Source organism: Callospermophilus lateralis, chromosome 20, assembly GCF_048772815.1.
Source record: "Callospermophilus lateralis isolate mCalLat2 chromosome 20, mCalLat2.hap1, whole genome shotgun sequence".
Taxonomy (NCBI): domain Eukaryota; kingdom Metazoa; phylum Chordata; class Mammalia; order Rodentia; family Sciuridae; genus Callospermophilus; species Callospermophilus lateralis.
In genome coordinates, this window is record NC_135324.1 from 4,580,810 (window position 1) to 4,593,368 (window position 12,559).

Consider the following 12,559-nt stretch of genomic DNA (forward strand, 5'->3'; position numbering starts at 1 on the left):
TCAGTATAAATAATTTTTTGGTAACTAAAGTTCTAAACCAAATCCACTTGGATAGTTAATCATTTCAGTAAGTTCACCGTGAGAACACCACAACACAAAGATCCCTTGCGCAAAGTGTACGATCACCTTGTCATCTGGATTTCTTAGAACGGTAAAACCACTGGGCGTGGTGGGGCATGCCTGCAATCCCAGCGACCTGGGAGGCTGAGGCAGGAGGATGGCAAGTTCAAGGCTGGTCTGGGGAATCTAGCTAGCTGCTGTGAATAAAATAAATAAAATAAAAAGGGATGGAGGTACATAGCTCAGTATGTAGTGCATAGTGGACTAGGTCTATAATCCCAGCTACTCAGGAGGCTGAGGCAGGAGGGCAATTTAGTGAGACCTTGTCTCAAAATAAAAAGTCAAAAGGGCTGGGTGTGTGGCTCAGTGGCAGAGCTGGAGCAGATGTGGTTATTAGCAAGTGCCAGGCCCAGCACCCAAATAACAACAGCAAAACAAAACAGCTTTGCTTTCAGTGGGTTTGCTCTTTGAGGTATCAGCACACTGAGTCAGTTCTACCCATGAACTCTAAGAATGAACTGTGTGAGCTGCAGTTTGCCTTGGCCTGTAGGAAATCACAGACACAGGAGGGCAGAAAGAAGAGAGAAGAAACAGTCAGTGTGATGGATATACTGTTTCTTAACAGCTTTTTAAAACTTTAAGGTAAAGGTTATGCTAAGTCATAAGGTTGATACAAATTTCACAAAAGAAGTCCCCAAAGGATAATCTGTAACCTGGGTCAAAGGCAAAAGCACTTAATTTTCTCCTTTGGGATTTCCAGAACAATGCACTGGAAAAAAAAATGAAGAATGAATTAATTCAAGGGCTCTTACTGTCCTCTTTGTGTGCGGATATGTGTAAATATATGGAACTTTTACAACGCTCAGGCAGATGTTAGGAAATCTTCATTCACTTCCTACCACTAACTCTCGGGCTAATTTTCAAAATTTATTATCACACATTACATCGAGGGTTCATAATGGTCATTGGTTATAGGAGTTTACCTTGACCTGCTTCTCCATCAGCTGCTATTTGTGATTACAAGTTCAACATTCTGCCAGGAGCTGGGAAACCAAATAACTCCATCATGAGGTCATTCAGTTACAGAAAAAAAAAAAAAAAAAAAAAGAATATAAAAGAATATAATAGATACACGTTTTTCTTGGAAAAAATATTAAAAGAGGAGGACTTTAAAAAAAATTAACTCTGAGTTGGGTACGGTGGTCACACCTATCATTCCAGTGACTCAGGAGGCTGAGAGAGGAGGATTGCAAGTTTGGGGCCAGCCTCACCAACTTAGCAAAACTCGGTCTCAAAATCAAAAATATAAATAAAAACAGAAAATAAAGGCCTTGGGGAAGTCACTCCGTGGTAAAACACCCCCATGTTCAATACCTGGCACCAGAAAAATAAATAAATAAATAAATAGAAAGTAACTCGAGCAGCTAGTTTTTTAAAAAACTCTATTTGCCAGCATATTCTAAAGATCAAAAGGATTGCAGGCCCTAAGAAATCAGCAAAATTGAACCTTATATATGGCTGCAAACATTGAAAGGCTGTTAACGGAAAGATGGATTTTTAAATTTTGTTTTTCCCCCCTTTACAAATAGTCAGGCAAAGAGTACAGGGAAGTCGAATGTGCAAACCAAAATTTAAGTGTGAAATAAAAATTTGGATATAACAGAAAAAAATTCATTTAAGTTTCTTTATGCTGACTTCAGTGGCTTTAAGGGAGTGAAAGAGGTAGAAGATTTTCAGTGTGTAATATATTCTTTGCTTTGATCTTTACTGGTTAGGGTCACTGATACACTAAGAAGAAAGAAAAGCTATACATATAAGGTTTTATTAGAGAAGTAATTTTTATACTACTGGATAAACTTTGTAAAAGAGAGAAAAAATACATATGAAGTCTTCCACGTCCCACTTCTTTAATATAACTATTATGACTTTTGTATAGTCCCTTCCAGATTTTTCATGTACATGTTACACAATCAATAATGCACACACATTTTTTACTCGTGTGTGTGTGTGTGTGTGTGTGTGTGTGTTTGCTGGAGATCAAACCCAGGTCCTCATGCATGCTAGGAAAGTACTCTATAACACTGAGCTACATCCCCAGCCCTTTTCTATTTTTTTTTATTTAATTTTTTTTTCAGAGGTGCTAGTGGTCTTCTAAATCATTGTGGTAACTGTATATTCCATGTAGTCACTGTACCATAATTTACTTAACCATTCCCCTAATGTTAAATATTTAAGTTACTTCCAAATACAGGTTCTTGTAACAATGCTTTTTATGAAAGTCTTTATACATTTGGTTTTTCCTATACCCTCCAGCCCTTTGGGAAAAAAGTCCTAGAAGCTGAGATTTAGCATCAGAATTTGCAACATATTGCCCAATTGCTTTCTAAGGGGACTGAACTAAATCACAGTGACATCAGAGATAAGTGAGTCCAAATTTCTTCAGTCCCTGAATCATAAGAGTGTGTGTGTGTGTGTTTTGCCAGAGTTGAAACCCAAAGTCCATGTATACCAAGCATGTACTGCACTCCTGAGTTAAACACCCCCAGGCCCACTCCCTGGATCAGAAAAAAAAAAATCATCAGCAATCACTGGGAAAGGTATATTATTAAGCTGGAATTCAAGATTACACATTTGTATCTTAAAATCTGTTTATTGTGAACCAGTTCACTAGGATTTGATCATCCCTCACAGTTTTAGAAAAATCCAGCCTTTGATTTGGAGACTCAGGATTCCTAATGACCATTCTAAGACAAAAAAGAACCAGCCCCACCCTAAGAAGTGAGCCAGCCAGACTGTCTTGACATGAGCTTATTGACAGCAATGCTAAGATTTTTTTTTTCTAGTGATAAAAGGACAAGTCAATGGGGTAATTTTACAGGATAGTTGCAAGGGATTCTATGAATGGGGAGAAATACGGCAAATAATTTAACTCTAGGCAAGGGTAAAACCTACTAAATAAAATCCAGACTGAGGGCAGGGACAAATGCTCTGCACACTATCAGATGGGATGCAGGAATCTTCTTGGACCAGGGTCCCTGAACAGTATATTATACTAGAATATCTAAAACACAGATATCTTCAGAGGTTCTGATTCAGCAGGACTGGGGTGGGGCTCAATAATTTGCATTTCTAACAAAAATTTCCCAAATGATGCTGATGCTGATGGTTCCAGGGTCCTGGAACTTTGAGACACTTTGAGAATTACTGTCTTAGACAATTACTAATTTTGGTGGGGAGGGGTGGTTCCTGGGGATTAAACCCAGGGCCTCTCAAATGCTGAACAACATGCTCTAGGACTGAGCTATGTTGCCAGACTTTTTTATTTGGAGACAGGGTCTCACTCAATTGCCCAGGCTGCCTTCAAAGTGATCCTCCTCCTCCCTCAGCCTCCCAGGTAGCTGGGATTACAGGCATGCACTACCTCACCTGGCTATTTCTTAATTCTTATAAAAACATTTATACTGAGTGTCTCTTAAGCACTGTGCTGCATGTTGCAGAAAGAGATATGAAACCCTGCTGGCACCTACCTTCAAAAGAATGATAATCTATATTTCTGCTGACACTGAACTACTCTAGTCCTAAAAACCAACAAATTTGAGTCTTGTTGAACACAAAGTTTAAAAATATATAATACTGCCTTTAAATAAAGCCAGGATGTTTCTAACTAGTTCCAAATGCTTTAGGAAAACATGTAGTAATTCTACATTGCCAAATGCCTGCCTGGGTATTTTACTCACTCTTCTGGATTAAACCAACACATGCAAATGATTTTTTTGAAGTTTCTACTTCACTTATATTTATATCATTCATATGTTTGTTTTCTTTTATAAACCTTATTCACTATATAAAAAGAGCAAAGAATTTATATTGGGCACTTTTCCATATATAGCTCAAAACTTATTTACATAGGTTAATTTTCAACTGCCAGAAAAGAACAATATTTAGGAAGGTACTGGGATACTGTTTTAGATTTATGGACGAGCAAGGTCATGTAGAAAATCAATGACAAGTAAGCAATGTGCTTAGTCATGAGGCATGAGGGTGGCCCATACTTAACAGTGAAACACCAACAATTAGCTGATTCATAGAGTTAATGAACTTGAGATAGTTACTAAGCTTTTCTTTCTTTTTTTTTTTTTTTTTGGTACTTGAGATTGAACCCAGTGATGCTTTTATCCCTGTCCCTTTTATTTTTTATTCTGAGACAGGGTCTCACTAAATTGCTGAGGCTGACCTCAAACTCACAATCCTCTTGCCTCAGCCTCCTGAGTGGCTGGGTTGATAGGAGTGTACCACCACACCCAGCTGAACTTTTATTTCTAACAGAGACCCACTGCCTTGAAATAACTATTTTCAGCCAAAAGAATAAAATAAAGTATGTAAGAAATTTTATGATCTGCGGGTATGCCAAGGATGGAAACATTATTTTTTAATTATTTATTTTTTACAATTTTATTTGATTGATTTTTTTTTTTTAATGTGGTGCTGAGGATTGAATCCAGTGCCTCACATGTGCTAGTCAAGTGCTCTACCACTGAGTCACAACCCCAGCCCTTAAACATTATTTTTACTTCCTTGGTCCTTTTTTTAATTTTTTTTTTTTTTTCCTGAAGTGATTGAAAAGCCCCTCTCATTTCAATCTCTTAGGAAGCGACTTTCCAAACTGGCAGAACTAACTCATAAGGAGTGGAACACTGGTTTAACATGGAGAAAACAAAGGAGATGTACTATTTGACTACTTGATTACATTAATCAACCTCGGTCTTATACCTCCTTTTGTAATGTTGCCTAGGAAAACTGATATTGTATAACTGCTTGTTTTCTTTGAGGCCATAATGGTTCGAGGAAGATTTGCAACTTGTTTTGATTTTTAAGAGAAAAAATGAAGGCATGATGAGTGAATATATCTTTTCCTATCACTGCTATCCCACACAGTTATTTTCTTTTTTTATTGCACAGGGGCTGGCTCATGGGGGAAACTGGGACAAGCATTACCTTAATTTTATTTATTTATTTTCTCTCCTGATCCCCTCTGTTCAACTCCAGATATGTTCTCTACTTCTTCCAGGCCTTGTTTTCAGGTAGCAAGGAAACAACCAACTCGCTCAAGTTCTTCCTGATAGCGATGTTATGAATTTGCCCGGCTAGGAACAATGGCTTTTTAACAGTGGACTCCAGCCCTGAGAGCGATAAAGACATTTAAGGAGTTCTTTCCAGAACTTCACCATTGCACTCAATCCATCTGACAGTTATGTTTCCCCATGGCTCTCACTATAAAGGAAGATTTATTGCTTAAACATACAGGGTGAAATTGTGTAACCTCTTTCCATTCCCTTTCTGGATTCTTTCCTGAAGGAAATTTGAGAGCCACAGAGAACAATGATAAGTGGCACCTTCAGAATATACAGTGATTCTAGAATCCTATAGTGTCATCCTGGAACAGGGTAAATTCTCTGAAACCAAACTTATGTTCCAGGACACCGTAACCACACATCCTGTTGATGGTGGGAGTTGAGCACACAGGGATCTGTCACACTCCTACTCAGGGTATTTCCCTATCGCTGTCTCTCCCTCCTATCTACCTTCTCCTTATCTGTGGCAAACTGTGAAGGACTTCTAGCCTTAGGTTGATGCTAATCTGAACTCTTCCCAGAGGTCATATAATTTGTCTCAATATGTCTTACCTCTATAATATCATTCAGATGAGTCCACAAATTAAGGCATTCTTTAAAAAAGTGAAACAGTTAAACCTTGGCAATGAATTTATTTTCTAAGAACAATCAAGTGGGGGCTTGGGAGTGGTAGAGCCCTTGCCCAATATGCATAAGGCTCTGAGTTCAATTCCCCAAAACCTCAAAACCAACCAGCCAACCAACCGACCAATGAAGTGAGGCTTGGGGTTTTGGGCTTGGTAATAAAGTGTATGCTTAGCATGTTTTGAGCCCCTGGGTTCAATCCCCAGCACCAAAATAAATAAACACATACATAAACAATAAACATATGAAATGATTTAAAAAATATAACAAAGCATAATAAAAATAAACAGATACTGAATTAAATTGAAATAAACCATTCTATGATCAAGTTTAAATCCTGACCGGGAGGTTTTAAAATCTTACTTTAATTGGTTCAAGTTGCACGGATTGACAATGTCATTTCTTTCCGTTCTATCTGAGAAAATGCAGCTGCGAAAAGAAATTCATTGCATGCTGTCCCAACTTCAATTGAGAATGGCCTGTTCACTAGAATCCCTGAAAGTGCGATAATGACTCCAAAAAAGCACAAATTATGCTTGCTATTGAGAGAGTAGAAGTTAATGAACTCCTTGATCCCTGCCCCCAAAGGGAAGCCCACATGAATGAACTTGCTTTTGAGGTGACAGGGACACTCACCCCACCTACCAGTACTAGCTTGAGCGACTCTTTGCCTTCCATTTCCCTATCCTTTTAGTTAGGTGCCTGCTTGGGACTGAGCCAGCAGAGGGGTAGACCAGGTGCACTGCACAGTTAGTTCCGGCCCAGCAAGGGTGGGAGGGATCCTCCCAGGCGACTGGTGAGTCCTGAGTCGCTGTCACTCCAGGCTACTCTCAGCTCACCAGAGTACCGCTGGGGATCGGGCCCCTTGTTTGCAACACTCAGTCCAAGTCCCTTCCTTTCTCACACAGGAGACACTTCAAGATGATATTTCATTCTGAAGGAGAATTTAAAACGTACTCCTTGGATAGTACACGATTAATCATATACTTGTCCAATTGCTCCCTGTTAATAAATAGGTGAGTTATTAGGAGGCATATTAACTTTTCATGCTACTAGAATACTACTTGTTGGTTACTGCCTGTTGAAAGGGACCTCATTTTAAAAAACAAGCACAAGTCACTCTTAGTCTTTTAGGCTCCATAGTAAACTGTCTTCTGGGCAGAAGGATAATCGGCCTCACTGTAAAACACATTTGCTCCCGGATAACATGTTTGACAAATTCTCAGACTGCGCCATAGAGACATAAAGAACAGAGGGCTGGGATGTACTTCAGTGGCAGAGTGCTTGCCTAGCATGCATGAGGCCCTGGGTTCCATCCCCAGCACTGGGGGGGGGGGGGGGGGGGGATGTGAGGAACAGAAATTTAGTGCTGGGGCTGCCGCTCAGTGGTGGAGCGCTTGCCTAGTATGTGTGAGGCACTGGGTTTGATTCTCAGCACTGCATATAAATAAACAAATAAATAAATAAATAAGGGCCCAATCACAATTAAAAAAATAATAGAGATTTATGAAATAAAAGCACAATTCATGCCTTCTAGATGCATTAAAAGTAAATATTAATCTACTTGTGTACACAGGACTCACAAAGACGGAAGATTAGACTTGATTTTTGTCTGACGTCATCAGGGAATAGGAAATATAATTTTTAAATGAATAATGAAATATTCTAAGAAACATTTTATGAATTCACAAGCATTATCTTTAAACTAATAATCTCAAAATTAGTACTGGGGTGAACTTTTAGAGTAAAAGAGTTAGCTATGACACAGCTACTCAGGAAGGTCAATTACTCATTTAAGATACACAGGTTTGCTGATAAAAGTCTTAAAATCATACCTCCCAGAACAAGGAATAATAACTGAAATATTTTTCCCATTTTGCAAATGAGGAACTTGAGCTAGAAAGGGTAAGTGACTGGCCCCAGCTATAAAAAATTGAAACAGTTAAACAATGTAAACATTCATACTCTAAACTGAATACTCAGTATTAAATTGCTGATGTACATTTATGGTCAGAGAAATACTAAGAACACATAAACCCGTTTCTTAAAGTAATAACTGTAGCATACACTATCAGTGGTGTCTTAACATCTATCATAAAAATGTTCCCCAAATATGGCCTACTGTAGGCGAATAGATTTCCAAGAACCTAATGAAGTATGTTAGGCGAATAAAAATCAAAATTCACCGTTTTTATTAAATAATAGCTTTAAAACATGTACTGAAACAGACTTTATTACTGTACATATATATGTAACTACATGACCAATATGATTCTGCAACATGTACACTCAGAAAAATGAGAAATTATATCCCATCTATGTATGATATATCAAAGTGCATAAATGCATTCTACTGTTATGTACAACTAATTAAAACAAATAAAAAAATTTTAAAAAGACATGTACTGTGTAACTCCCTTGCATCTACTTCTGTATTCAGAGAAAACACAAATAGTAAATAAGAAACCCCAGGAAGATTTCAAATGATCTTCAAATTTAAATTTTGACGTTGTCTGCGAGGAAACTATGCAGTATGACGTTCTAGGGCTTTCTATGCTGGCAAGATGGATATTGACAGATCTCACTGTCTTTTGGCGGCGTCAAATAGGATCAGTTTCAAAGGACTTTTGTAAACAACCTAAAATCGCTGCCCTTTATGTTGCTTTTAGGTGTGAAGGAAGAGAATTAAGGAATAGATAATGAAGGAATCTACCCCCTCAAAAAGGCAAAGCAAGTTGGAAATTCAGTTTAATAGTTTGTGGGGACAGTGCACGCTTGTGCTCCCAGACTGGTTGACTTAAATCCAGTTTTCTCGACTAGTGAATTTTTAAAATCCTCTACAACTAATATTTACTTAGTGAAATCCTATAAAAGTGAAAACTTCTTGCAGTACATTTGCCACACCTTATCACGCCCGTGATATTTCCAAGTTCAAATGACAATGAAATCAGCAGAAATACACCTACAAATTAGAATGACCAACATTTTCTGTTGTGTGCACTGGTCATAGACAGATCCTATGAAAGAAGCAAAAATTTGGGCCAGGATACAGAAAGCACTTGGAAAATATTATTTAAACATATTTTTCATATTTGTCAAAAGTCTTCTGTTATTAATAACCACGTCATAATTTGAAAACTAAATGAAATCCATTATTAACACTTGGATATGTTTCCACAGAGATGCCTCTTCATAGACAGCTTCAACAGATAAACATCTTGTTAGTGGCAAACATTCTTATTTTCACAGAATTACACAAGAGAAAATAAGTATCTGTTGATATTTATATAATTTACTGATTAAAAATAATCAAGTTGCATGATCAGTAAGACATTTCTACCTGATATTCCTAAAATCACACTTTGTGTCCTATATGGATTTTAAAAAGTAATAAGGATTTTTAAATATTGTTATTTAAAAAAATATGTCACCTAGGACTTTTTGAAAAGTAATTCTGAAACACAAAGAAATGAATGCTAAAGGAAATGAGTTCCTTTGAAGAAAATATTGCATTTAATTGTTAAAAGTAGTAATCGAAAAAATATTTCCAAAGTACCGTCAAGTTCAATAAAAAATATGATTCTAGTGGCCATTTTAGTTTTAATTTTTTTTTTTTAAAGAAGAAATTACACTCTCTTAAATGTCAAAGAATGACCAAACAACAGTACAAAAGTCTTCGGCCTGGAATTCTCCAAAACTTTATACTTCACTGATGCCATGGGTGTATAGCAGTTATTATAAGAGCTAGAAACAAACTTTTACATATGAAAAAAAGTTTCTGATTAAAAAATAAAAGCATCAGGGGCTGGGGTTGCGGCTCAGTGGTGGAGCGCTTGCCTTACAGCATATAGAAATCAGTGAATAAAATAAAGGTCCATCAACCCTAAAAAAATTTTAATAAAAATAAAAAATAAAAACATCAATAGTGTTTTTCTCCCTTCCAATGACTTGCAGAAGATTGAGAAGGCCATTAGTTGGTTCTAAGACCTTTTCATTGAAGATACAATCATCAGCAAATTAAATATCAAATATCACATAATTTAAATAAAGGAGAAAAATTATGTGAAGTTTAAAGAAGGACAAAAATGGATGGTTTGGCAACACATTTCACTCTTGGGTTAATGCGACATTAGTTTTGTATATTAAGATGAATATTATGGTTCAATATTTAACTCCAGAAAGAGTCTGACTGAAAATATACTACACAAAAATTAAAGTTGCAGTAGAACCTTTTGAAATACCACTCCAAACACTAATTGTTAGCATCTATGAGTGTTTCTGCCCAACTTTGACAAGAGTGTTTCTCTGAGAAACCGCAGTTAATGACTGTCAGTCCCCACACCAGAAAGATTTTCTGAAGCATCTATCCCCATCACTTATGTTTTCAGTCAGTGATCAGTCACTTAGCTATAGACAGGAAGACTGCAGCAGAACACCTGAGATTAGCTGAAGACCTGCCCAGGTTCAAGAATAAGTTAATTCATTGCTTTTCTTAATAACTCTTAATAACAATTGTTTCATGAATGATTTTAGTCCACTAATGTACTTCAAAATCAAGAAATTTTTTCCCCAGCAACAGCTATCCTAGAGCTCAGTTCACCACTTTGTCTAATTTTCAAATGAGAATAACCACAGATTAATTTTACATTTTGTCCCTAATCGAAAAGAAGAAAAAGTTTGGTTTCTGCATGCCCCAACTAATCTCTTTTTCCACCTCAAATAACTGACACTATATTTTTTCCCCTACCATTAGCCTCAGACCCAAGTGGATCCGATTCTTGCTGTAAAATAAGCACATTGCAAGCTAATAATGATATAATACAGAAGGTGAGAGTAATTTTGCCAGTTTGGGACATCTCACCAACACATTCCAACAAAAGGCAATTAAAGGGAGCCGACTCACCTAAGTAATGGGGAGTTAGCAAGAAGACTTTAGAAATGCAGCCTTCTGATCACCAGCAGAGGTAAAGGCCCCTTCTTTACCTACCAACTGCCCTTATATAAAAGCAGCAGTTTGGTTACTCCCAGTTTCTGCCTCCTTACCTTAGGCTCCGCCCCAAATACCGAAGTATTAAGTACCAGGAGAGCACACCCACCTCCACCCCCAGCATCGAGGGACGGCAGATCTGCTGGCCGATTCCACCCCTAGGTACCCTCAGCCAGACTACAAAGCGACGCAGTTTACGCCTGGCACGTGTGGCAGCCACATCACAGCGATGTGACCTTTCCAAACACCTGGGGGTGCGGGTGGGGCAGGGGACCCGCAGTCGGCATCCCCTCCAACAGGGAGAAGCCCGGTGGACATCCCTCAGGGCCCGCACACCCAGGCCAGGTGGCCCCGAGTGCGCCCCTCTCCGAAAACTGTCACCACGACCCACAGAAAGCCACCGCTGCTGAAGTTCTTGGAGACTCAGGGCGACCTCCCCGTCAAGGGAACTCCGCGGCCGCGGGACAGACGAACGCGGGAGCCACGCTTCTCCCCATCCCGGACACCCTGTCCCCAAGTTCCCTGACGCCTGCGCAGCTCCTCAAGGGACGCGGAGGTCCGGGTCCTCGGGAGGGTCCCCGCGCACCCAACGCTCTCCCCAGGGGGGGCCTGTCCTGGACTTTGGGACACTGGGGTTCCTTCTACCCAGCAGAGACCGTCCGCGGCTCTTGCTCTTGGTCCCCGCGCCTCGCGCGCTGCCCGCGTCCTCCACGCCGGGTCAGCTCCACGCGGGACGCGACCCTCAGCCCGCGACCCCACTGGCCTGTCACCCGTGACCCTGTCAGTCTCGGTCCGACCGGGACCGGGACCGTTCCTCAGCGCTGAACCTCTTCACCCGCCCGTCGGTCCGCGTCCCCTCAGACCCGTTCCTCGGTTCCCTCAGCCCCGACCTCCGCGCGCCCCCTTCCCGGGCGCCGCCGGGCACTGCGACTCTGACCTGCGGCGCTGGCGGCGGCGTGGCGGCCGCTCCGGTGTCCCCGCGGCCGAGCCGAGCGCCCCAGGCGGCGGCTCCGGCTCGGGCTCGGCTCCCAGCGCGGTGGGCCCCGCCTGCCCGCCGCCGAGCCGAGCGGGGCCGGGGGCGGGCGCGGGGCGGAGGCGGGGGCGGCGGCGCGCGCCCGAGGGAGCGGCCGGGGCCGGCGCCGCGCCCGCGCGCACAGTAGGGCCCGGCGCCGGGGCCACCTCGCCGCCCGCGCCCGCGCCGGCTACCTGGCCTCCCCAGCTCCTCGCAGCCACCGCTGGGAGGCGGCCCACAAATGGTCCCGTTGTCACAGAGCAGGGACCCGAAGTCCAGAAAGATGCCCACCGTCTGGTCCCGTCTGCGCCGGGGCCCACCCTCCATCTCTCCGCCAGGCTCGCCCTCGGGCGGTGGTCCCAGAGGTGCTCTCCAAGGAGACTTTGAAAAAAGAAAGGAAAAAAAAATGAATGAAATAATATTGAGGGTCACCTGGATTTTATCCTAGACCCTAACGAAACCGCGTACCCTCGGAGCCCCCCTTTTTGCCTTTGTCATTTACATCGCTATTCGCCAAGGGACAGTTTTAATCATTCAAAGTGTTCCTTAAAATCATGAACAGAATTTCTTAAATTCTTCAGCAGTGTTTCTTACGGGGAGGGACCGGGATTCGTGGAGGGAGGGTGGGGATTCCGGGAGTGAGAATCGCACGTTTTCAAGTTCTCTTTAAATCTTTTTTTTTTTTTTTTTTTAAATTCTGGGTCTGGGTTTCCTTGGGAAGGCATGAGGCAGGGAAGCCCTTGA

General features: G+C 41.1%; 1 protein-coding gene across 4 annotated transcripts in view; it reads right to left on the reverse strand.

Moving 5' to 3' along the window:
• The window catches only part of Pparg (peroxisome proliferator activated receptor gamma), a 140,097-nt gene extending 128,249 nt beyond the window's left edge, over positions 1–11,848 (reverse strand). For 2 of the 4 annotated variants that reach the window (XM_076841042.1, XM_076841040.1), the window contains exon 1: positions 10,720–10,807. The gene's annotated coding sequence lies outside the window, so the exon portion shown is untranslated. Of the gene's footprint in view, positions 1–10,719; positions 10,808–11,740 lie in introns of those variants that run through there. The other 2 variants (XM_076841041.1, XM_076841043.1) reach the window with 2 other exon arrangements.
• Between the last annotated feature and the right edge of the window lie 711 nt (positions 11,849–12,559).